At 46.8% G+C, this 24156-nt stretch overlaps 1 protein-coding gene across 4 annotated transcripts in view; it reads left to right on the top strand.

Moving 5' to 3' along the window:
• Positions 1 to 3571: 3571 nt before the first annotated feature.
• The window catches only part of Ldlrad4 (low density lipoprotein receptor class A domain containing 4), a 402230-nt gene continuing 381645 nt past the window's right edge, over positions 3572 to 24156 (top strand). For 3 of the 4 annotated variants that reach the window (XM_074070391.1, XM_020180295.2, XM_020180298.2), the window contains exon 1: positions 3572 to 3728. The gene's annotated coding sequence lies outside the window, so the exon portion shown is untranslated. Of the gene's footprint in view, positions 3729 to 3895; positions 3917 to 24156 lie in introns of those variants that run through there. The other variant, XM_074070390.1, reaches the window with a different exon arrangement.

The following is a 24156-nucleotide window of genomic DNA, read 5'->3' on the forward strand; positions in this document are numbered from 1 at the left end:
GCAACTGTTGGCTGGCTGTGCTAAACATTTACCTCATCAATAATTCACATCCTAGCAGGGAGACTTGGAAAAGAATGGGAAGAAGGGAAGACCACTTCACATCCAGGGGCCAGTTACTGTAGAGACCCTAAAGCTTGGGTCATGGATTGATGAACCTAGAGATGCTCTGGTGAGTGTGGGTTAATTTGGGGAGCAACCAGGGTACCAGAGGTGACAGAACCTGTGACTGTGAGGATGACTGGTGAGCTTCAGGTCTGTGGCTGTTTATGATTGTCAGGAATTGTTTCCTTGTTTTTGTCAGCTGATATGGATGCCATAAATGAGTGGGTTGGATGGATAACCTTTGAGATAGTCATTTATTTTTTCCTTTTCTTTTACCTTCGTGTCCTTAAGACAGTGCAGGTTCTGTGTTTTTCTGCCCAAGGGGAGCATTGCAGCAAGGGTGAAAGCAGAAGTTGCCAGCAAAACATTTTCCTTCCCATCTCTCATGACTTCAAACCTAATCCCAAAGGAGGAGGAGCAAGGTTTGTGGGTCCTGGTACATCAGGAGGCAGCAGGATCCCAGAGACAGTATATACAGATGGCCAACATCACAAAAGACCCCTGGAGGCAGGAGTTATTATTTCCAGTTACAGATGCACACTGAGGCCTACATTGTTGGGGCATTTGGGACAGGTGTCTCTCTCCTGGAGCTGCTTATTCATGGGAGATGGTCTTGAATATCTACCTAAGACTGGAGGTCTCACTTTTCCAGGTCAGAACTACCCACAATGCAAGCTTACCCTCATTTTCTCCTGTTTCTTATTTAAAAGACGTGAAGAGTAGGATGGATCATTTTGGACAGCTTAAGGTTTCATCTAAGTGATATGCATTTAGCTCCAAATAATTATGGTCTCTGGTTCACATTTACCTTGTGGTCACTTGGGACCCTCAGATTCTTTTTCTGACCAATTGCTCATATTTGCCTTTTCTATTCTTTTCTCCTTAGATGACTGACTAGTAAACTTCTTTGGACTAAGTATGGGCAGGTTACAATTGATATGAAGTAAAACTGTGATGGATTTATGGTGAAAAGGAATTTTTCTGGATTTCTACTCCTGGAAATCAATTTCATTTGGTTTCTATCCAACTTAGTGATATTTTTACCTCAATATTGTTTGCTCGTCTATCACAATGCTAGGCTCCATTCACTCTCAGGAATCCTTTCAATTCTTGAGTGTCAGGCCCTGTTGGATGACTGGGGACACAAATTCTCTAGACTAAGTGAAACAAAGTTGCTGTACTCTTAAGTTTCTTTCTATCTGGGCTCTTGGATCCAATGCTATAGATTGCCAAGGGTCAGGCTGAAGCTGACATATCATTGTGTTCAATTTTACAGAGAGCAAACATATCCCAGTACCTCTAACTCTTTGTAACTGTGTGTCTAACGGTGTGGGAGGGAACAGCTGACATGGCCAACAAAAACAGCAATGGAAAGCCCAGGGGGAGTTTCCTCCCCTTTCTAGAAATTGAAACAGAAAGAGAGCTGCCTTTCTGGTTACAAATTAGAGAAGACAAGAAAAGGAAATTTGAGACTGAGGTTCATCTGATATGGTAAAATTGAAGTTATGATTTCAAAAGTCAGCCCTCGATTTAAAGGAGTTCAGTTATACACAAGGGAAATAGGACAAATTGTTTTGTGGTTTTGGAGAAACATTTTCTTCTTCACTGTCCAGGGGGTTTAAAAGAAGGAAAAAGCCATATTTCTGTGTACCCAAATGAGACAATGAAGTGACAACAAGCCGCTTTACAGTATTTGTGTACTTAAAGTGTAGTAAGCATATGCTTATCCGGTTCAGATAATCTGTCTTAAGCATTTACCAAGTCACTGCTCATTTAAAACGTTTGTCCTAGCAGCAGATTCATAGGTCCCCCACTAGTGTACATGCTCCTCTAGTAGCTGGGGACATGGGCATCCACAGTTGGAGCAGGCAGAGGTAATCCCACATAGAGCAGACACCTCAGTTGTGGCCGCGCTGAGCTAAGCTGAGGCTGGAGCTGAAGGCTTCTGTAGGTAGGTGGCAGTGTGGTAAGCTGCTTCAGCAATCTTTCAGCAATGCTAAAGCCCGCTCTTTGTGGTCTAGGGACAAACTAGCAAGTCTTTCATAGCCTCAACTTTCTCACTTGTAAAATGGAAAAGCAATAGCTCAGTTATTGAGGATTAGATAAAACAGTATGTGAAAAATACTTAGCACATCCTTCTCAATTATGGTAGTTATTACTGACCAAATGTAACAGTAATTATTATGATAGTTGGAGTAGAATTGAAGCCTTAAGGGAAAGTAGATAAAGCCAACATTCACTAACTAAATCAGTCGGAAGTTTCAAAAACGTTCATTTCTCCGATGTTATGGAAGTATGAAAAGGCAAGTATTTTTTTTGGGGGGAAGGGAGTGTTGAAGATTGTTATCCCTTTAACTATCTGCATCACTAACCCAGATTAGTGTATTCTGCAAAGGGATTAATTTTGGCAGAGAGCAGCTCTGCAATTTTGGTGACTGCAGTAAAATTGGGTTAAAATTCCGACATGCTGTGGCAGTCGTGGGTCCGTCAGTGTCAATGCCAGTACATCTGGAGAACAAAACCACATACTGTTTGCACTTAAGTGGCAAGTTCAAGTCCTATGCTTCAGAGGAGATGTAGGTCCGTCAAGGACAAAGGGTCATAGCTTCAAGAAGAAGGATCCATCTGACCTCCCAGCCCCGAGTAATTTCCCTTAAAGAGGGTGACCAAGTGGAAAAACCCCCTAGTTTCCGGAGGCGGGGCGCTGCCCGGGTGATCAATCCGTCCTACTAAGTGTCCGTCCTGTAGCCCTACTGTGTGGCTTGGAGCTGGTGTTTGAGTTCCTCTCTCAAGGCCGCCTCTGGCCTGTGGGTGCCGCTGCCCACGGGCTCTGCGCCGGGTTTGGCGTTCTCCGTCCAGCCGGTGGTGGGCGCGCGACCAGGGAGCGGGAGCAGGGGCAGGAGCCGGCGCCCCGCTGAGCTGGGGTCCCTGGGCCCCCGCCCTCCCCGCCCGCAGCCTGCAGGGGTCGGTGCGGGGTGCACTCCGCGGGGGCTGGGCGGGGCCCTCCCTCTCCCCGCTGCGGCGCCCCCCGCCCCCGCGGCCTGGCTGCGCGCCGGGTCCCCGCCGCAGAGTGGGGAGGAGGAGGGAGGAGAGAGTGGAGGAGTTGGAGACAGACACAGCCTCGGCGCGCACAGTTACGGCTGGAGACAGACGGCGGTGGCGGCGGGAGGCGGGACATCTCCCCCGGAGACGGGAGTCGGGACACCTCCCCAAGGCGCCCTGCACCCACTCCCCCTCGTCCCCCTGCCCCGAGGCTGCACCCTGGCCCGGCGGGACAGGCTGGGGAGTGCGGCTGGCCCTGCCCGCCCCGCGCGCCGCCGCCGCGGCCGGCCGGGGATCCCCGGCGAGCCGGGGAGGAGCCGCCGCCGCCGCCGCCGCCAGACAGGCTGCGAGTCCCTGGGAAAGTGAAAGGGGGGCGGGGAGCGCGGGGGAGGCCCGGGTGTAAGGTCCCCGGCTCTTAAAGAGGCCGGGCGCGCCACGCCGCGCTCCCCGCCGGCCCGCTGCGCGCCCCCCGCCGCGGCGGCGGCCCCGCACCTCGCGCCCTTCCCCCGTAACCGGCACGGCTGGTGGCCCGGGAGAGCCGCACTGTAGCCGGTCCCCCGCCTCCGCTCCTGGGGCGGCCGCAGGTGAGTGCCGAACCGAGGTGGCTGCCGTGGTCGCACTGGGCTGGCCCAAGTTCACCTCTGCGCTTGGGTGGGAGGACAGTGGCTAAGGGGGCCGGGACTAGGCGCTCCGGGAAAGGGACGTCCACAAGCCTGCGCTGTAGACGGGGGGGGGGGGGAGGGAGCGACTCCCCCGAAGACCAGTGCGCCAGGTTGGTGAGGCTGTGTCACGGGTGGGCACGGCGGGCGTCGGGACGCATGCCCCTCTTCGGGACTGCTTGGCTAGAAGAACCTTGTCGACCCCTACCCGGTTTTCTCGCGTGTCCCGCGGTTGCAGGATTTAATTCTGCCCGGCGGGGAGGGCAGGATGGGCGCAGGGGTGGCTGTCCAAAGTGTCTGGACTCCCTTAGGCCTCTCAGCGAGCTACTGCAGGCAGGGGGACTGGAGGTCAGCAGGAAGCGGGAAGATTGTGCCGGACCTTGCCAGGGAGTTTGCGGGGAGAAAGGGGGCGGGGGCGGGAGAGGGCCGGACCCTCCGCCCCACATCCTGCACTCTGCACTCCGGCTCCCCGGCTCCCTAAATCCCTTGGACCCGCCTCACCCGGCGTCTCCCCTGGTCCCCCCGCGCGCATTGACGTCGGTCCCGGGTGCCCGGAGCTCCTGGCATTGGCTGGGAAGTCGATTGTCTCAGACGGCTGCTGTTACACTTAGACTAGGTCTCTGAGCCCCGGAGGAAGCAGGCGTGTGTTGAATTTCTCGTTGACCCTCACCATGGAATAAACAGGAAGCGAACAAGCATCCAGCCGGGCTCTGCACTTGCCTTTGTTGTGGGCTCTGAGAAAGCTTCCCCCCCACATCCCCCCCCCCCGACCCCTGCCCGGTGTGCCATCCCAGGGGGCTGGGGGCGCGCCCTGTGAGTACGCTGGTGAGACACAGTGGGTTCTGATAGGGTTAATTTGCTATGGTGGCGGAGAGGGCACTGGCTTGTTTTTAAACTTTTTTTTTTTTTAATTGGAAGAGGAAGAGGCTTCCCGATGAGGAAGAGGCTTTCAGAACCACAGGGGCAAATGGTGGGTGGGCGGCACCTAGAGAAGGTGCATCCAGTGCCTAGGACCCTAGGTTACCTGGCGAGGCATCGCCTTGGCCAGTCCGGAAAGTGAAAAACTCCTTACAAGTGGGGCTTCCTAGCTTCTACCCAGGCTTAGGAGTGATTGCTGTGTCAGTGGCCACATACAAACTAGTGCAAGTTTTTGCTTCCCCCAAAGAATCTTTTAATAAGCTAGAATTAGGTAATTTTGCCTTGCCCTCCCTCTCTCCCTCCCTCCCTTCCTTCGTTCCTTCCCATTTGCCTTTGTAAGTTCCGCTGGTCCCCCCATGCGTGGGGGTACATTGTGGCATCCACAAAAGTCCTTACAATATAACAAATATATCATACTTGAATTTATCCCCTCCATCATTCTCCTTTTGCCTTGCTTTTCCTCCTTGTCTACTTCTGTCTCATTTTCCCTTATTTCTAATTATTTTGGCATCTTCCCATCCCTAGACTCCTCACGCTGCTTTCTCAATGTTAATTACGATTGTGATGAATACTTATAGGCGACCTACTATGTGCTAGGCATTGTGGGATGTGAGCTGAGATGTTAATCTCTCCAGCTACACTTAGTAAGTCATTTGCAGTACAGGTGGAGAGCAAAATAGGGTGTTGAAGCTGGGGTATAGCTCACTGTTGGAGTGCTTGCCTAGCACAGCAGAAGCTTTGGGTTCGGATCTCAGCACTGTGCATATGTGCACAAAGCAGGGTTCTGTGTTGGCATGGATGTTATTGTCTTCTCCCAGGGTTACTGCTGGGAAGCTCCCCTTAGAAAGGCCTTTTCCATTGGTTTGACTAGCCAACAACACTATCCTTCTTTCTGTAGCTCACCTGGAGATTCAGGACTATGCCTTGAATTGCAGGGAAGGTTCTGTGAAGTCTGCATGGAGAAATTACCTGCTCATCAAGCCAAGCCCGCGTTTTGTATAGGGCCAGTTAGTCTTCTTCTAGGACTTGAATTTGAGTTTACTGTGTCATCAGTAAATCTGCCTTTATACTCCATACAGTTCTCTTGGAATATAGTCTTTGTGTTCCATAAAGGATCACAGTGTCAAATTTGAGCCATTGCCTGGACAATGAGTAGATCTGAATATTATCTGAACACATTTACAGAATTACAATATTTGGTTTCTGTCATCCCCATGAATGCTGTTTGATGGGTCCTGCAAAGCAGTGCTTTTTAAAACATGGGAGGTAAATTCCTTGTGATCTTTGAAAGCTTAATTCTTTTAAGATCTTCACTTTGCAATTGACATTGAGCATACTGTTAGGAATTAGAGCCAGGACGGTAAATGCCAGTAAGGGATTTACTGTAATGGAATTGTAGCTACCTTTCTCCCTTGTTTTAAAAGATCTCTCTAAATTCTGTTGTTACCCTTGGAAGAATTTGGCATCTTTGGCCATGGCTGTAGTTCATGTAGGTTTGTATTTACATTGGAGAAGACTCTTGCCAGTAGGTTTTTAGGGCTGTCTCTTGAATCCTCTTAGGGGCTTGGTTTGCATGATCACAATCCTGTAGTGGAACCCAGCCAGTGCCAGCTGCTTATTAAGGGATTTTGTGCCAATTTGTTGGCACATCATTTGAGATTCAACAGCCCTTTTCTCCCCCTCCCCCACTAGAATATATACATACATAGACAAATATTTATTTTCCCCCAACTGCTGACAGTTCTAAGAATAGTTTTCCTGCCTGGCGTTCTGAGAGCAAGGACCTGTCTGCAGAGGTGTTTACAGTTTGGGCCTGTGCTGTAGTCTTGACTGACTTAGCCTCGCAGAGCTGCCTTGCAGCTCATGGGACACTGTCTGTTTTTTATCTGGGTTGCAGGAGGGCTTAGTTTCCAACCTGACAGGGAACTATAGAGAGGGGAGCGTGACTTTTGCACCCTGTGGTTATTCTCTAGCTGCCTGGCAGGTAGAGACCCCTAAGCTACACCCCTGTGCATTTACCACACCTAAAGTCACCTTGTGGCAGTGCACAGGGGGATCGTTCTGTCTGTCATGTAAAGCCAGAGCCACTTCAGGCTGTGGATAGGAATACTTGTGATACAAACTGGTCCTATCTTTCTGGGAGCCCTTGTTTTGTTTCCTCTTGTCTTTCTTCTGAACCTCGGCTTATGGAGTCTTTATGATGTGTGTGACCTTTGCGATGGGAGTTAACAGAGAAAAGAAAACAAAAAACAGTAACTGTGAAAGCAGAGCATTCGCTTTTAACCTGAAAGAACTTTTAGCGTTATTTAATGTAATTCACGCAGGCACATGGATATTAAATGTTAATGGTGGCAGATTTGCTGTATAGTCCTAAATTCCTCTTTCTGTTCTTTGCTTTCTTCCTCTTTCTCTCCCTCCTTCCCTCCTGTCCTCAGCTCCTTTTGTAGGACTGTAAAAACTCTCCTGGAAGCCATTATTCTCCAATGTCAAAGTGACTTTTTGCCAACATGGGCTATGTTAGTGACCTATATTATGAGTGTGTGTGGAAGGTGAATCTTAAGTTTTAAAATCGGGGTGTAAAGGTTCTGCCTACTATTTGAAAATGTAACCATAAAACCTTCAGTTCTGGGGGAGATTGTGTGTGTTGCATTGTTTGCTTCTGTGTTAGGCAACTAATGTAAACAGGCAAGCACCTGTACTGCTAATTGCTGTAGAAATAGGGGGTTCAAATTTTCAATTAATATCACTTTTTCCTCTCTTACAGGAAGGCTTGAAAATAGTGCTCCGTGTTGTCACATATCCATGTGATTTAAATATGGATTGCTTTTCTTTGAATTCCCACTAAAAAACGGTACTTTGGCCTTTTAAGCTGTTTTTGTGAGGACTTTTCTTCCCACTAGGCTTGTTTTCCAGCTCGGTCTTGGAAATTACGAAGAACATAGCTATAATTTCTGCCTTGATTGGCGGCTGAGAGCTTTCTCAGACAAAAATAAGGCTGTACTGTGCCAAATGGTTGACTTTTCTAGAATAAAAACTCTAACGGGTATGCAAAAAGTCCTCTGGTTAATATATTGGCATTCCCAGAACCCACTAAAACTCCGGCAGCCTGCCAGACTCCACTTAATGAGGATGCAGAATGTCTGGCCCAAATCCCCATGAGCAGAAGGGGGTGGGGGCTGGATGTCCACACCCTTTATTAATTTTTAATGACTGTACTTTTGTTTTGCAGATTTTGCTCCAATACCCTAGTACCCTCACATCTGACTCCCACCTCACCACCACCCCCAATCCCTTTATTTACTCATTTGCTTGTTGAGATGGTCAAGGTTAAGAATCCTGCTAAGGGGTCATTTCTGTTTGCATGGGTTCTTTTGTTGGTTTTCTTTTCTTCCTTTTTTTTTTCTTTTGGAAAAAGGAAGAAAAGGAACAGAAAAGATGACAACTTTTTTTTTTTAATGATGCTTTATTGTGTGCTGGAAAAAGAGAAGCATTTACGAAAGTTTAAGTTTGTCAGACAGTTTATATGACAGTGCAAGTTGGTGCTTGCCAAGCTCCAGACAGATTGTTAATGTTATATGACAGGGATAAATAAATTACTGCTGTCTGCAACACGCTTGTGCTGCGAACGTCCTATGCAGCCCTGCTGGCTGGGCGCTGCTTACGGGGCCTGCTGGATGTGCAGCTGCGTGGAAGGCCTCTGTCTGCTGCCTAGAATGCTGGGACTTAGTTCGGAAATGAAAAGGGTGTGTCTCCTGCTTTTATTTTTGGCTGTGCTGCAGGGCAGCAGAATCCACATAACAAATCTGTGTCCTTTTTTTTTCCCCCTGGGCTGCCCTGGGCCCCCACCCCGGTCCTCTGGTCCACACCCACATTCTTTCTCTGCACCAGGGGGTAAGGTACCCAGTCTACTTCCCAGGAATCCTAAACTTTGTTCTTAGCTCTCAGAGCCTAACGTAGTGCTCTGCTAAGTTCCAAGCTGTTTACAGTTGTGTTCTTTCTGCAGGTGCAGACACTGAGAACAAATTGTCTGCACTATACAAGTGTGTGCTATCTGGTGAGGGGGCTGGGTGGCACTCCTTGGGCATAATGTATTTTCATCGTGGGCAATTTAGAGACTCAGCTGGCAGAGTGACAGGTGTAATGAACTTAATGGTCTTGCTCTAGTTGTTAGTGGACATACTGCTCATATTACAAAGCCACCTCATATGTGGGTCCCTGCCAAATGATTTGCTCTTCTTTTTGCAGATAGGACTCTGGGCTTAGCCTGTTGAAATGACACTAGGCCAAGCATTGGGTGGGTGTGGGTAAAATGTGTGCCTTTATCCGCCCTGTTCCTAAAGAGCCCCAGAGTTTCTCTTCAGAGTAACCGAAGAGAAAAGTCCCTGTCCCATCTATCCTGCCTGGCCTTTCCTCCATATCGAGTGTGGAGAGGACCTTCTAGGTGTGTGTGCACTTCCTGCCCCTGGGTTTGTAGAATGCAGGCTTCCTGGCCAGCCTGCCAGTTCCTGTGTTCTGGCTGGCCACTATTCTCCAGAAATGGGCTGGGCCTGCAGCTGCTAGTATAGGCACAGCCAGGCATTGTTCCCATTGTCTGTGTCCCTGGCTGGCAACCTGTACACAGAGTTGGACAGGAATTTCCATAGTAAAATCCCACTGTTCTGTCTGAAGGCAGGAGCTGGAGAACCAGCAGGCTGATTTCTGAAGGGTCCTTGACCTCCAGCCAGACTGCTTGGACCAAGGGCACTTAGATCATGGTGATAGCAGCTCCAGACACTTATGGGGCATTTGCTCTGGGCCAGCCTCTGTTCTTAGTGCTGCACTTGTATTAGCTAATTTAATCCTCACTGCAGCTCAATAATTGACACAGCTGCCATCCCTGTGGTACAGACATGGGTCAGAGAGTTGTTGAAAGTCATACAACTGGTAAATAAAGTGTGGAGTCCTGACCTGCTCAGGCTGTCTGGCTTTCACACTGGAGCTATACAAGGCAGGGTCCAAATCACACATTCTTCATTAGGGATCTCTCACCAGCAAGGTGAACGCAGATGGTGACAGTTCTCTCCCTGTCCCTATGTAGGTCCCAGTAGGACTCTAGCCAGCTTGTAAGCTCTGGGCTCCTTCCTGTCTCACTCCCCTGTGGCCCCATTTTTTATTCTTCCTCTTCCTTCCCTGTTCTGACTTCTGCTCTGCTCTCTGCTTGTGTTGCCTGTAGCGAGAGTCTCGGTTTGGAGAGCTGGACTTTTTGACAGCTTTGTCTCTGTCCACGTTGTACCTCAAGTTCCTTGAGAGAAAGGTGAGGCAAAAATTAGCAGGAGTGTTGCTGCCTACGGGTCTGCAGAGTCATTCAAAATCAGTTCTGTCCACCTTCCCACAGTGTCTCTGGGTGGGCCTGGTGGAGCGTGACTGCCCATTTTCTATGCATGAAACTGAGACCTTGGAGGGCTGAGAGGAGGCTGTAAAGTCCCCTCTTTGGTGGTCCATTCACAAAAAGATTGAGCTCATCTCAGGGGTAGAGCACTATGGTTTCCCTTGATTCACATTTGAAAAAACATGAAAAAATGATCACGTCTTGTGAACAAGCATAGCATCCATGTTGGTTGATTAGGGAACCTAAAATGAGTTCCCAAGAGCCTGACAGAGTAGAACTTATGCTCCTTGCCAACCTTCCTATGGCCACAGAGCAGCAAAAGAGATCAGCCCAGCTCCTGAGCTCGGCCCCAGCAGGGACTTCCTCAGGTCTGCCAGCTGGGGTGCTGTGGTCTCCTCTGCCAGTACCAGTCATGGTGCCGCGCTCATTCTGGGCGCTTTGGAACCTTTGTGGTGTTGATCCACATGCTAGCCTGATGGAACTGGCAAGTTCAGGGTGAGGAAATGAGGCTTCCCAGGGACTGTCCTGGTCTGGGCCCCGTCCTCCTTGTCTCCACAGCACAGTTAGTACCTAGGACTTGGGCCAAATGGAGTAGCTGCTCCAGTCAGCAACTGTGGGAGAAATAAAGGTTTCTTTTAGTTTATACACTTACTGAAGATAATTAGAAGATATAGAAAGAAATAAAATAAAAATGACGAAATTACCTACAGTTCCACTATCTACAGTTGATCACTGTAAACAGGTTGGTAAATTCTTTCAGGAAATACATAGAATTTTATTGACTAACTAGAAAATCATGTGTAGAATTTATATACCCCTTTTATTTTAAACTTAATATTGTATCATGAGCATTTCTCGTGTGATTTAACTATTGTCCTTAAATACTTATTTTGATGACTGTATAATATTGTGCTCTATGGTTATATCATTTTTTTAAATAAAATTATTTTTTATGGAGTGGGATTTGAACTCAAGGCCTTGCCATTGCTAGGCAGGCGCTCTATCCCTTGAGCTACTCTGCCAGCATATTGTTATTTTTTAAAAGCTGTCTTAGGACGTTGAGACTGATACTAGTGTATTATAAATAATATGTTGAACTTTTTTTTTTATTGCATCCTTTGGGTAGATTTCTAAAAGGGAAGTTGGTGGTTATGAGAACTTGCAAGGGCTCCCCAAAAGTGTTGCCAGTTGATTTTCAGAATGGATGAAAGGGTGGGGCAGTTCATACTCCCACAGACAGGAGACGGCCGTGTCCTTGTCAGTGCAAATATTATGGGAAAGTCTGGAAATTAGCCAGCAAAATGGTATGATGTTTAAATTTTCCTTCCCATCCTTTTATTATAAAAATTATTTCATTATGTAATTTGGATTGTAGGTGTCCTTTTTTTTTTTTCTTTTGCTAGAATTTTGTCATGGGCAAATGGCATGATGTTAATGGATGATCCCACTGGGGGTTTAGTTCCTTTCTGTTTTATTTTTTTTTGAGGTACTGGGGTTTGAACTCAGGGCCTCATGCTTGCTAGGCAGGCACTCTACCATTTGAGCCATTCTACCAGCCTCCTTCATGCTGTTTTCAATTTGACTTTAATTCTACTCAGGTAGGATAAAGGTGTTTAATTGTCTAATCATATGTATTTACTAACATATATGTATATTTGCATTAACAGTGACAGGATTCTATGGCCACAGACTGCTCTTGGCCTTTCCTTAACTGATGCCCTCCGTCTGTGGGGTGGGGAGAGGGCACTTAGAGTCACAATGGAGAAATGAGGGCCAGGAGAGTGGGTTGATTCAACACCTGGTGGCTGGTATAGCCATTTGATACCTTATGCAGTCATGTCATTTTGAATGGAAACTTTTTGAGATCAGTAGACCTAGTGTGTTTGGTGGTCTTGTCCCCAAGGACGCAGACGTAAAATGTATGCGATTGTGTTACTTGATGGTTGATGCTCTGCACTGTGAGCTTCCCTGCTCTGTACTGAAGCACTTCACAAGCCTCACTGCACATGTGCTCAAGACCTCAGGCTTTCCAGAGTGGTATGCCACTGCTAACAGTGCCTGACCTGCCCAAGCTGGTTGCTCCCAAAGCGTGAGAGGAGGGAAATCATTTTCGTAGGCTGTGGTTAACTAATTGAAGGCAGTCTTTTCACTGAAAGGTTGGAAATGCTGGATTGACTTTTCATGCTGGTTGGAGGGAGCAGGAATACTCAGTAGTGTGGTTATATTCATAGACACCTGTGTTCTTGTGTGTGTGTGGGCTTCTGCACTGTGCGGGGTGCTCCCCTGTGCTGTGGGTGTGTGCTGGAGGCACATCTTAGTGTGGCATTGCTTGGTGGACAGGGTCATGGGGCTGCGTGGGCACAGTTCTCTGTTCTGTGTGAAGCTTTCACAGAGGTGCTCAGGTGAGGGAGTGAGTTCGGGCTTGACTGATGTGGTGGCAGTCCAGCTGCGGTGACTGTCTGGTCATGGAGGCACTCTGTCCCATCTCCCTGGGCTTTGGGCTACCAGGCTAGGTTCTTCCCAGCTCTGCCTGGCCCCTCGTCAGTGCCATGCCTTGTGCCAAGCACACACCTGCTGTCACCTGTGCTAGGAGTGTGGCTGGCCCCCACACCTTTGAGATGTAGTGTGCTAAGGATCACTAATGAGGTGATGTCATGCCAGTGATCTGGTGTGTCTGTTGTTGGCTGAGCCGGGGGCTCCAGTCCTCTGTTGATTTGCCCCTGCTGTTCACCTGATGCTGCAGTGACAGATTGCCCCGAGTGCTCTCTGCGAGGGACAGAGGACTTTCGCACATGCTATGTGCAGGATCTCTGGGTGCAGGTGACATTGACAGCTGCCTTGGTTGAACGTTGGTTTTTCTGCTGCTTTGGCATTAAGATAAGCATTGTACCCTTATAACACTTAGCTTTCATCCTACTGGTATTTAAATATGAGATTCAACATTTTTTTACTTCTACACTAGTGATCTAAAATTTTTTCATCTGAAGAAGACTGAACAAATAATGAGCAAATATCGTATACACACAATCACGACTAGCTGTGCACAGTACGTGGTGTCCTGGAGAACTGTGGCATCTGTTTTCTGATAAAGTAGAATGTTCAGTGGAGGTAGGGCTGTTCCATGGTGCTCTCACTGCTCTGCTCTTGAATGGGCATCCTTACCTTTGACTGATGTAATGTAGGTTATATGTTGGATTTTTATTTATGTTTTTTTTGTGGTACTAGGGTTTGAACTCAAGGCCTACACCTTGAGCCACTCCACCAGTCCTTTTTTGTGATGGGCTTTTTTGAGATAGGGTCTCACAAACTATTTGCCCTGGCTGGCTTTGAACCGTGATCCTCCTTATCTCTGCCTCCTGAGTAGCTAAGATTACAGGCGTGAGCCACCAGTGCCTGGCTATTTGTTGGATTTTTAAGATCTAGCACACTCATGGGCCTACGGAAGGGGCTCCTGTTCTGTCGTCTGTGTGGAGAGGCTGTCCTCACTGGACCTGCTGAGAAAGCAACCTTGGAGCTGAACTGTGAGCCTGAGCGTAGCCGTTGTGGGGTAACCTGCTGTCTGCAGTGTGTCTGGAAGGATACCCTGGGAAGCTTACCATTGGGTATTGTTTTGATCTGCTTTTCCTAGGCATCTCTCCAGGTCTGCTGCTCTGACATGCCTCTCAAAGGCTGAGTGACCTTGGGGAGGTCCTGTCCCTAGCTGTCTGTGCCTCAGTTTGCTGTTTTCCAGAATAAATTCTTGCCCATCTCTTAGGTTTTGGTAGGATTATATAAGATAATGTGTATACAAACCATGATGAGCACTCAATAAAAGGAAACTATTAAGGCAGATATTAAGGGTTTGTGATGTTACTTGCCCAGCACTGGCGGTGTGGTCAGAGACCCAGTTCCTGCCCTTTGGGGGCTGAGAGAGTAAGAAGATATTATATGGCACAGGAAGCAGCTAACAAATAAAATCAGTTTTATGAGCTTATTAAGAGCAAGTTTATAATCAATTCTTGGATTAAGCAGTTGTTTCAGAAATGCGTTACATAGAGGAGAGTGAGGCCATTGGTAAGGAGAGGGTGGTGAGCTTTGATACCTCCTCAGTTCCTCCATTCCTTCTCCTTTCCTCCTTTCCTCTTCTGGAACTTGTGTGATGTCCAGGCACTAGGGGTCCATAGATCAGAAGACACAGCTCCCTTCCAGACTGATGGAAGTCAGATGTGCATATGCTGGGGTGACAGGGAGATCTCCACCTACTTTGGTTAATCAAAGGTGACTTCAGGAGGAGGTCAAATACTGTGCTCTGTGTGTTAGTGTGCTTCCCACCCAGTTCACACACTGCAGCTTAATCCCGGATGTGATAGCATTATTAGGACCTTAGGTCAACAGGGGAACATGTTAAGACCAAGAAACTGCACAAGCAGGTGTGTGGGGTGAGGAGGGAGTCTGCTTATGTCATAGACACATTTGGTGCGTAGAGCTCTTGAAATGTAAAACTTTAAGCTATTTCTACAAGGTTTTTTTGGTGCTGGAGATCAAAACCAGGGTCTCAACACAGGTGGGCATTCTGGCACTGAGCTGTACTTCCAGCTTCTGTTTCTGAAGCTTTTATGCACTGTCAACTCAAAATCCATGTGCCATATTTAGGTGTTTTGCCACCTCGACTCTCAGAGGCTCTTTCCCCAAGCTTTGTGCTACGTAGCACAAGGACAAATTCACACAGCATTGTTTAGAGGCATTTTAAGTAATGTGACATGCTGAGAGGACTGTTGACCCAGAGAAATAGTCATTGAGATATTATTTGCTCATGCTCAGAGCAGGGGCTCTGTTTTAGGGTTTGTATAAGTTTATAAGAATGGGGCATTTGAGCCAGGTGTGGTCATGTCTATAATCCTAGCTACTTGGGAGGCAGAAAGTAGGAGGATTGCAGTTTGAGGCCAAGCTGGGCAAAAAAAGCTATTGAGACCCTATCTCAACAAACAAGTTGGGTGTGGTGGTCGTATAATCCCAGGTACGTGGGAGGCATAGGTAGGAGGATCATGGTCCCAGGCTGGCCTTGGACAAAAAGTGAGACCTTTCCTGAAAAATAACTAAAGATAAAAAGGGTTGGAGGTGTGGTTCAAGTGCTAGAGTGACAGTCTGTGGAGTGCAAGGTCCTGAATTCAAGCTCCAGTACTAAAAAAAAAAAAAAGTTAGAAAAGAGAAAAAGAATGGAACATTTGAATTTGGTTAAGTTCATTATGAGTTGTTATTACCGAGGACAGAAACAGTGAAGGTTTCTAAACTTACTTCATGGAATATGGATCACGGACCGGATCGGCGGGTACTCGTGCTGGCGGCAGAGTGCGAGGGCTGGGTGCTGGAGGAGGCCATCCTGGGGGAGGTGGCTGGGCATGAGCGTCTGCACAGGTTTTGAGAGGGAGTGGCGTGCCTCCAGCGAAGTGGAGACAGGATGAGTGTCACTGCAAGAGAATGGAAAAGGCTGGGGCACGTGTTTGGTGGGCATCAGCCCTGGCCAGTGCTGGTCCTTAAGGTCACTGCAGTTCTTGTTGCGTTGTGGTGATGCGCTCAGGTAGTGCAGGACTGGTTCTGGTGTTTAGCCCAGGCATTCTTCCCATCTTTACTGAAACCACATCAAGCCCAGAGTGGTGAGGAAAGGTAAGCTTGTTGGAACACCTCCTGTGTTAGTCATATTTCTGTTACTATAGCACACGTGTGAGATAGCCAACTTAAATAGAGAGAAAGGGTTCATGTTGACTCATGGTTTTGCAAGTTCTGGTTCATGATCAGTTGGCCCCTTTGGTTTTGGGCCTGTGTCGAGACAAAGCAAAGCAGTGGATAAAGGAAAAGGCTGGGGTCCCACTATTCTCCTCGAGGTCATGTGACCTAGAGACCTCTCACTAGGCCCCCATCTCCTAAAGGCTCCACCATCCTGAGGACCAAGCCTTTGAGGGACATTCAGGATACAAATTACAATACCTTAGATCTATTTGCATATTTAATTGTGTACACCGGGGGCTTTGTCTTGATTACTGCTCTCCAAAAATCGATATTTTTTCACGTTTTGCAAAACGATTGAGTCTCTTACTCTATGTAGTTCACACCAGGAAGTCACATCGATCACTTTCATGGGGGAATAACAAAGCCTTCTGTGCAAAACATTTGTAACTTTGTGAAGCTTTTTACAGACAACATCCAACTTCATGTTCCAGTGGCTTTAAGGAACAAATAATTCTAGAAGTATAATTAATGGATTTGTTCCTTCTTCTCTAATGTAGCTGTTAGTTGAAGGTGGAGTTCAGTTTGGAGTTTTTATTTTAATGTGAAAAACCAAATTGGCAAGCAATGTTCACGGCTCTCTGAGCCACACAGCAGCATGTTTTCTGAAAGCCACTGGATTCAAGGAGTTGTAGCTTGGTGTGGCTGCGCAGGTACCCAGTTGATGCAGTTTTGAGAGGCAAAGGTTAAAGTACTAGAAACTGAATTTGAAAGTATAAAAGTATAAATAGGGAAATCAAAATGAGATGAATGGGACCAAACTGTGGAGTCTTTTCCCAGGGGATTGTGGAGAACAGAGACCTCAGCACAACAAGTGTGAGCTGCAGGCTGTGCACAGAGCCTCCTCTCATCTCCTCTCTGTCTTAAAGGAATATTTGCTGGGGGAACTGGGAAGTCTTCAGAGACCTTAGAAAAATGCTGTGGGTTCTGACCAATGTGGAGATTCAGCCTGTGGCTGCCAGTGACATGGAAGCTGTAGTACAGCCCCTTCTTGTGTCTTCATCAAGCCCACTCCTGACCTCCATCCACAGCCTGCTCTCCTTTTTTCCCAACGTGGTTTGGCTTCTGTCGTGGTACAGTTTGTTCAGCTGTGGAGGCAAGTTGACTTCAGTTCTGTTTCTTCCCCTTTAGCAAAATTGTTACTGGGTCCCTTGCTGCTCCTTTGGTGTGGCCAGGCCCCTGGTCCAGCACTGCCTCTGCCCGCTGGATGCTGTTTCCTTTCAGTGTACTGCTGTATCCTTTTTCCTGCTCTGCTATTTACTCTTGTGTGTGATTCTGTCTCTTCTGTTTTGGTTGCCAAGTATTCTGATCCCCTTCTTGTTTTCCAAATGGAAGCCATTCGCACTGCTGTTCACACTTGCTTCGCAGTTTTCTGCTCTCTCTCCTCCACAGCCCTAGGAAGCTGCACACGTGGAGGCTGTGCATGCTGGCTGCTGCAGAGCCCAGGGACAAGAGCTGGGAGGCTTACAGCTGACCTGGGACTGTATCTGAAGTATCCAAAGCTGGTGATAAAGAGACAGAAGGTCGGCCAGCTCTGGGTTGGCTTTCCCTGGGTTGGTCCTCCTGGTTTCCCAAGGGCATAGGAGTGACGGGTGTTCTCACTAACAAACAGTGCTTGGGGTCAACCCTCAATAGTTTAGGTGGCAGATAAATAGCTTCTCGATCTCCTGTCATAATTAGGTTGTTTGATCAGTGCATACTGAAGAACTCCAGCAGAGGGTCTGCTTATGGTCATGCATGGCAAGTTAGGTGTGGAGTAAGGCGTCTGCCCTTAAGGAAACTGCAGATGAGATGTGCTCTTTGCATTTGCTTGGAAACTGGGGCCAGGCTGCCAAGAAAGCCAACTTGTCTTCTATACCATTCGAATATCTTCTCTGCTAGTGGATGCTGTAGTGGTAGCTGCGATCTGGTAAGCTCGCGTCTTGTTTACTGTTGGTAGAATATGGCAAAACATCAAGGGTGCTTCTGGCTTTGCTCTTGGAGTTGACAGAGAGGGATGCCTCCCAGAGCCCAGGAAGGAATACAAGAGTTGCTTTGGAAAGCTGGCTGAAGAACTGAGCAGCCTCTTCACTGACGTATACTCTGTTCTGCTCATTGTTTCTGGTGTTGTCTTTGGACAACATTTTCTAGGCAGAGCTATCTTTGGGTATTTTTTCTCCTACCTCTGTGATGTGGTTGGCCAAATGAAACCTGTCAATGAGGTAAGGCTAGTCCCAGAGCCCGGAGGAAAAACAAGGTCTCTCCCTTCACTGTCTAAAGATAGACTCTAAACTGAGAACCTTATGTCCATAGTTCCAGAGCGTGGAGGCAGCTATTGAAATTGGTTATTTATTTTTCCTGATCTCCACATTTCATACACCTGGCTGCCTACTGGGCATGGTCACTTACAGGCATCTTCAAGCAGTATGTATAAAAATGAACCCTGGGCTGGAGGTGTAGGTCAGTGGTAGAGCATTTGCCCAGCATGAACAAGGCCCTGGGTTCCATTCCCAGCACAGCAAGAAAAAACAAGGTGAAAAAGTACTCTTACCCCTTAACTCCAAACCATCTTGATGTCCGCCTTGACCTCCCACCTGTCCATCGTCATCTCTTGATTCCCCATCTGTCCTCTACCGTCTCTTTGGTCCTCTCTCTACTGCCCTTCACCCTCTCACTGTCCCTTTCAGTACTCAGCATTCCTATCTGCCCAGCAACTCAGCCCTCACATTTGGTCCATCCTTTAATCCTATTCCCCCTCATTCCCCCCCCACCCCGCCATAGCCCATTGCTTTGCCCACAAGTTCATTCCAAATCCTATCACTTTTTGTGGTACCCCTACTAGTGCTCAGTGTGTCTTTCTCCCTGGGGTTCTTTAGTGTCCCCTGACCAGTCACTCTCCTTCCTCTGAGTGACTGTGGGTCTCCTGACCCCATGGATAGTGTGCTGCCCTGTGCCCCTCAGGCCTGAGGTTTGACAGTCTCCCTTTGAGGTTCCTCCCCCAATCACCTCCTGCCCCATGGGACCTGTGTGGGTTTCCTGCCAGAAACCTTCCCCTGGTGCCATACATCTGTCCTCTGGCTTCATTAAGTATCTTGATCAGGTGTCCTCCTGGGGAAATCTTGGCCCATAACTGCACCATCTTCCTCTATCTGTGGTGTCCTAGTAGAAGGTATTGGTAGTTATCCCCTCCTAGAAGGTAAGGTACTACGGATAGATATGTCACTCTCTTGTCCACTCCTGCCCAGCAGCCCGGGACTGTTAGTTTCATGAAGAAATGAATTTGGGAGCTGGAGCTGCCATGCTTGGCAGGAGGATGGGGCAGGTGCAGACTCTGGGGGTAGGCAAGGCTCTGGGTGCTCAGGGCTCTTCCCTCTGCTGACAACTGGGTGGCTGCCAGGAAGGGGTGCAGGGCTGTCTCATCTGAGCTGCCAGTGGGTCAAGTCAGGCCTCCGTGCAAATTGCAAGTCTTGCCAGAAGGCTAAAGTACAGCTAAGAGGTGAGAGGGATGAGCTTGGAGAGGCTGGCCTTTCTCAGTGTCCATCAGTGCTGCTACATCTTCTCTCCACGGTTGGGTTACCTCCCTACATTAAATTCATGTTTTTAAAAAATTTTTTTAATTTTTTATGGCGTACTGGGGCTTGAACTCTGGGCTTGTGCAGGTACTCTACCTATGGGTCACATTCACAGCCCCTTACATTTAATTTTTTTGTGTGTGTGGTGCTGGGGATTGAACCCAGGGCCTCATGCATGTTAACCAAGTGTTCCACCACTGAGCAACATCCTCTGTCCCTACATTAAGTTCTTGTTTTACTCTTTTCCCCACAAGACTGACTACTTTCTAGAAGTCAGGAGAAGCAAGTTGTTTTCCAGATTGATTCTTGCCCTGTCCCTTTTCCTCCCTCAAATTTAATTCTCTGGTGCATAAATCATGGCTGAATTAGATACTATTTACAGGTTGAAACAAATCATCAGGCTGTAAAAGATCATCAGGTTCATTAATTTTCTTGAAATCACCAGATGCAGACATTTTCATGTCTCTAATACAAGCTTGGTTCTCCTTAGCTGTTTTCCTCTATTCCTGAGATCAGGAAAAGTTCAAAGTAGAGAAAATTATGGTCTGCAAATCTCGTTCCCGTCTTTTCAAAGTAGACTCAGTGTTCGGTAGTTACCTGAAAGTCTGAGCCATCTTCCAGACATCTGACTGTGCTTTTATTCTGTTGTTCCAGGCAACTTCTTGGGTTTAGGTTTTGTTGCCTTGGATTTTAAATCCACAAGGACTGTGAAAATCAACTACCTAGTGGAACAAGGTGGGGGGGAGTCTGAAAAAGGCCAATTCCAAATAGCAATTTATTTCCATTGATGGTTTTCACACCAGTAGCCACACTTGGCTGTGAGGAGATTGGTCTCCTATTCAGAGGACCTGGGGCTGGGGAAGGTGCTAGTCATTCCGAGCTGCTAGGAATCTCTGGTTTGAATGACACATGGCACGTGAACCTCCTCCTGGAAAACAGACGAAGGAAATACACCTGAACATTAAAAATAAGTGTCTTCCAGTGTTAAGGGTGATCTAAAAAAGTATCTTTTCCATATTTTCTACAAATGATCATGTGTTACTGGTTTTATAATGGGAAAATTCCCAATGAACTGGCTTTATGAAGGGTGTGGAATCAAAAGTCAGTTTCTGAAAAACTGTGGAAAACAATTTGATGTGTGTCTTTTTAAACATTTTGGAAGCAAGGATGAAGTTGCTATGGGGACGGAAAGGTTTATTCTCCACAGAGTGGCTCCATCTGGCACCGTGTTGCTCCCTGAGCTGAGGCGGGCAGTCCTACGTGGGGCAGAACTTTTCATTAGATGTGGAAACAGTTACACATCAAATTATTATTCCATCTTTTCCCTTCTGAAATCACGATTTAGCTTTGATCTAATAATAGAAAAAGACTCCAACTGCTTTCTGCCACGTCTGTCGTCTCTGTGTGCCTGTTGTCACCTGCGTGTGGTTCGGTAGTTAGCTTGTAGTCTGGAGGTCTCTGGCTTTGCTGGTGGGGTGGAGGTGTTTCCTGCACAAGGTGTTCCATGTCATACTTTCAGGTCACAGTTGGAAGTAATTTTCCTTTGTGGAAGTCTTGGGGTATTGTTCTATGTCCCTTTGCTTTTCTCCTCAAACTGTGATCTCTCTCCCTCAAGCCCTTCCTCAGAATCAACATGGTCATCTTTTTTTTTCTTTTTTCTTTGCATTTTTATTAGGTTTTTTTTTTTCCATTTTTCTTTTATTATTCATATGTGCATACAAGGCTTGGTTCATTTCTCCCCCCTGCCCCCACCCCCTCCCTTACCACCCACTCCGCCCCCTCCCTCTCCCCACCCCAATACCCAGCAGAAACTATTTTGCCCTTATTTCTAATTTTGTTGTAGAGAGAGTATAAGCAATAATAGGAAGGAACAAGGGTTTTTGCTGGTTGAGATAAGGATAGCTATACAGGGCATTGACTCACATTGATTTCCTGTGTGTGTGTGTTACCTTCTAGGTTAATTCTTTTTGATCTAACCTTTTCTCTAGTTCCTGGTCTTCTTTTCCTATTGGCCTCAGTTGCTTTAAGGTATCTGCTTTAGTTTCTCTGCATTAAGGGCAACAAATGCTAGCTAGTTTTTTAGGTGTCTTACCTATCCTCACCCCTCCCTTGTGTGCTCTCGCTTTTATCATGTGCTCATAGTCCAATCCCCTTGTTGTGTTTGCCCTTGATCTAATGTCCACATATGAGGGGGAACATATGATTTTTGGTCTTTTGGGCCAGGCTAACCTCACTCAGAATGATGTTCTCCAATTCCATCCATTTACCAGCGAATGATAACATTTCGTTCTTCTTCATGGCTGCATAAAATTCCATTGTGTATAGATACCACATTTTCTTAATCCATTCGTCAGTGGTGGGGCATCTTGGCTGTTTCCATAACTTGGCTATTGTGAATAGTGCCGCAATAAACATGGATGTGCAGGTGCCTCTGGAGTAACAGTCTTTTGGGTATATCCCCAAGAGTGGTATTGCTGGATCAAATGGTAGATCGATGTCCAGCTTTTTAAGTAGCCTCCAAATTTTTTTCCAGAGTGGTTGTACTAGTCTACATTCCCACCAACAGTGTAAGAGGGTTCCTTTTTTCCCGCATCCTCGCCAACACCTGTTGTTGGTGGTGTTGCTGATGATGGCTATTCTAACAGGGGTGAGGTGGAATCTTAGTGTGGTTTTAATTTGCATTTCCTTTATTGCTAGAGATGGTGAGCATTTTTTCATGTGTTTTCTGGCCATTTGAATTTCTTCTTCTGAGAAAGTTCTGTTTAGTTCACATGCCCATTTCTTTATTGGCTCATTAGTTTTGGGAGAATTTAGTTTTTTAAGTTCCCTGTATATTCTGGTTATCAGTCCTTTGTCTGATGTGTAGGTGGCAAATATTTTCTCCCACTCTGTGGGTGTTCTCTTCAGTTTAGAGACCATTTCTTTTGATGAACAGAAGCTTTTTAGTTTTATGAGGTCCCATTTATCTATGCTATCTCTTAGTTGCTGTGCTGCTGGGGTTTCATTGAGAAAGTTCTTACCTATACCTACTAACTCCAGAGTATTTCCTACTCTTTCTTGTATCAACTTAAGAGTTTGGGGTCTGATATTAAGATCCTTGATCCATTTTGAGTTAATCTTGGTATAGGGTGATATACATGAATCTAGTTTCAGTTTTTTGCAGACCGCTAACCAGTTTTCCCAGCAGTTTTTGTTGAAGAGGCTGCTATTTCTCCATCGTATATTTTTAGCTCCTTTGTCAAAGATAAGTTGCTTATAGTTGTGTGGCTTCATATCTGGATCCTCTATTCTGTTCCACTGGTCTTCCTGTCTGTTTTTGTGCCAGTACCATGCTGTTTTTATTGTTATTGCTTTGTAATATAGTTTGAAGTCAGGTATTGTGATACCTCCTGCATTGTTCTTTTGACTGAGTATTGCCTTGGCTATTCGTGGCCTCTTGTGTTTCCATATAAATTTAACAGTAGATTTTTCAATCTCTTTAATGAATGTCATTGTAATTTTGATGGGAATTGCATTAAACATGTAGATTACTTTGGGGAGTATCGACATTTTTACTATGTTGATTCTACCAATCCATGAGCATGGGAGATCTCTCTACTTTCTATAGTCTTCCTCAATCTCTTTCTTTAGAAGTGTATAGTTTTCCTTGTAGAGGTCTTTCACATCTTTTGTTAGGTTTACACCTAGGTATTTGATTTTGTTTGAGGCTATTGTAAATGGAATTGTTTTCATACATTCTTTTTCTGTTTGCTCATTGTTAGTGTATAGAAATGCTAATGATTTTTCTATGTTGATTTTATATCCTGCTACCTTGCTATAGCTATTGATGATGTCTAGAAGCTTCTGAGTAGAGTTTTTTGGGTCTTTAAGGTATAGGATCATGTCATCTGCAAATAGGGATATTTTGACAGTTTCTTTACCTATTTGTATTCCTTTTATTCCTTCTTCTTGCCTAATTGCTCTGGCTAGGAATTCCAGTACTACCAACATGGTCATCTTAATGACACCTTCCATCCTGGATGGGGGCGTGGTAGGGGCATACTGCATGCCCCTGAAGTTCAGCTCTATGTTTAACAGGGAAGGAAACAAAGGGTTGAGTAAGCAGCAGACTTTCTCTGTCTGTGGGTCTTAGGCTTTCCCTAGGGGATAACTCTCGTGGAACTAGTGTGATGAAGATAGAGGCTGTACAGTCTGTGACAGAATTGGAGGCCCTTCTCAGACCCCCAGTGAGACCCCGCACAAGCCATAAAAGACCCTGTGTTAGTGCACTGCCCAATCTTGTTTTGGGGGTGTGGTCTCTAGCCGGTATGATAAGTTCCCTTATGGGGAGTGAATGTACTTGACTGATTTGCATGGCTACTGTCCCATCAGATAGGACAGTGTCTGCTTTGAAATGTGGAGGACTAAGTGCATCCCCCACATCTTGGTCACTTGCGTCCTGCCCAGGTCCTCCTGTGATCTGACTGAGTGAGGCTCTACAACACCAGCATGGATGGATTGTTAGCACCTGAAGCTGCTAGCACATACGCTTGGTATCAAGGAAGGTTGCTGTAGCTGATGGGCTTGTGGATGGTGACCACCAGCGTGCCAATTCCTTCTTGTATTGGGAACAGAGATGATGGGTTCACTCCCAGCTCTTGGGCCAAACAGAACTGGGGTGATTCTGCTTCATGAGAAGAGCACTGGAAGACATTCAGGGAACATAGACTCTTGTTCCCCACTGTGTCTACATAATTTTGTCCCTGAATGACTC

Source organism: Castor canadensis, chromosome 4 (assembly GCF_047511655.1).
Source record: "Castor canadensis chromosome 4, mCasCan1.hap1v2, whole genome shotgun sequence".
In the NCBI taxonomy this organism is placed as follows: domain Eukaryota; kingdom Metazoa; phylum Chordata; class Mammalia; order Rodentia; family Castoridae; genus Castor; species Castor canadensis.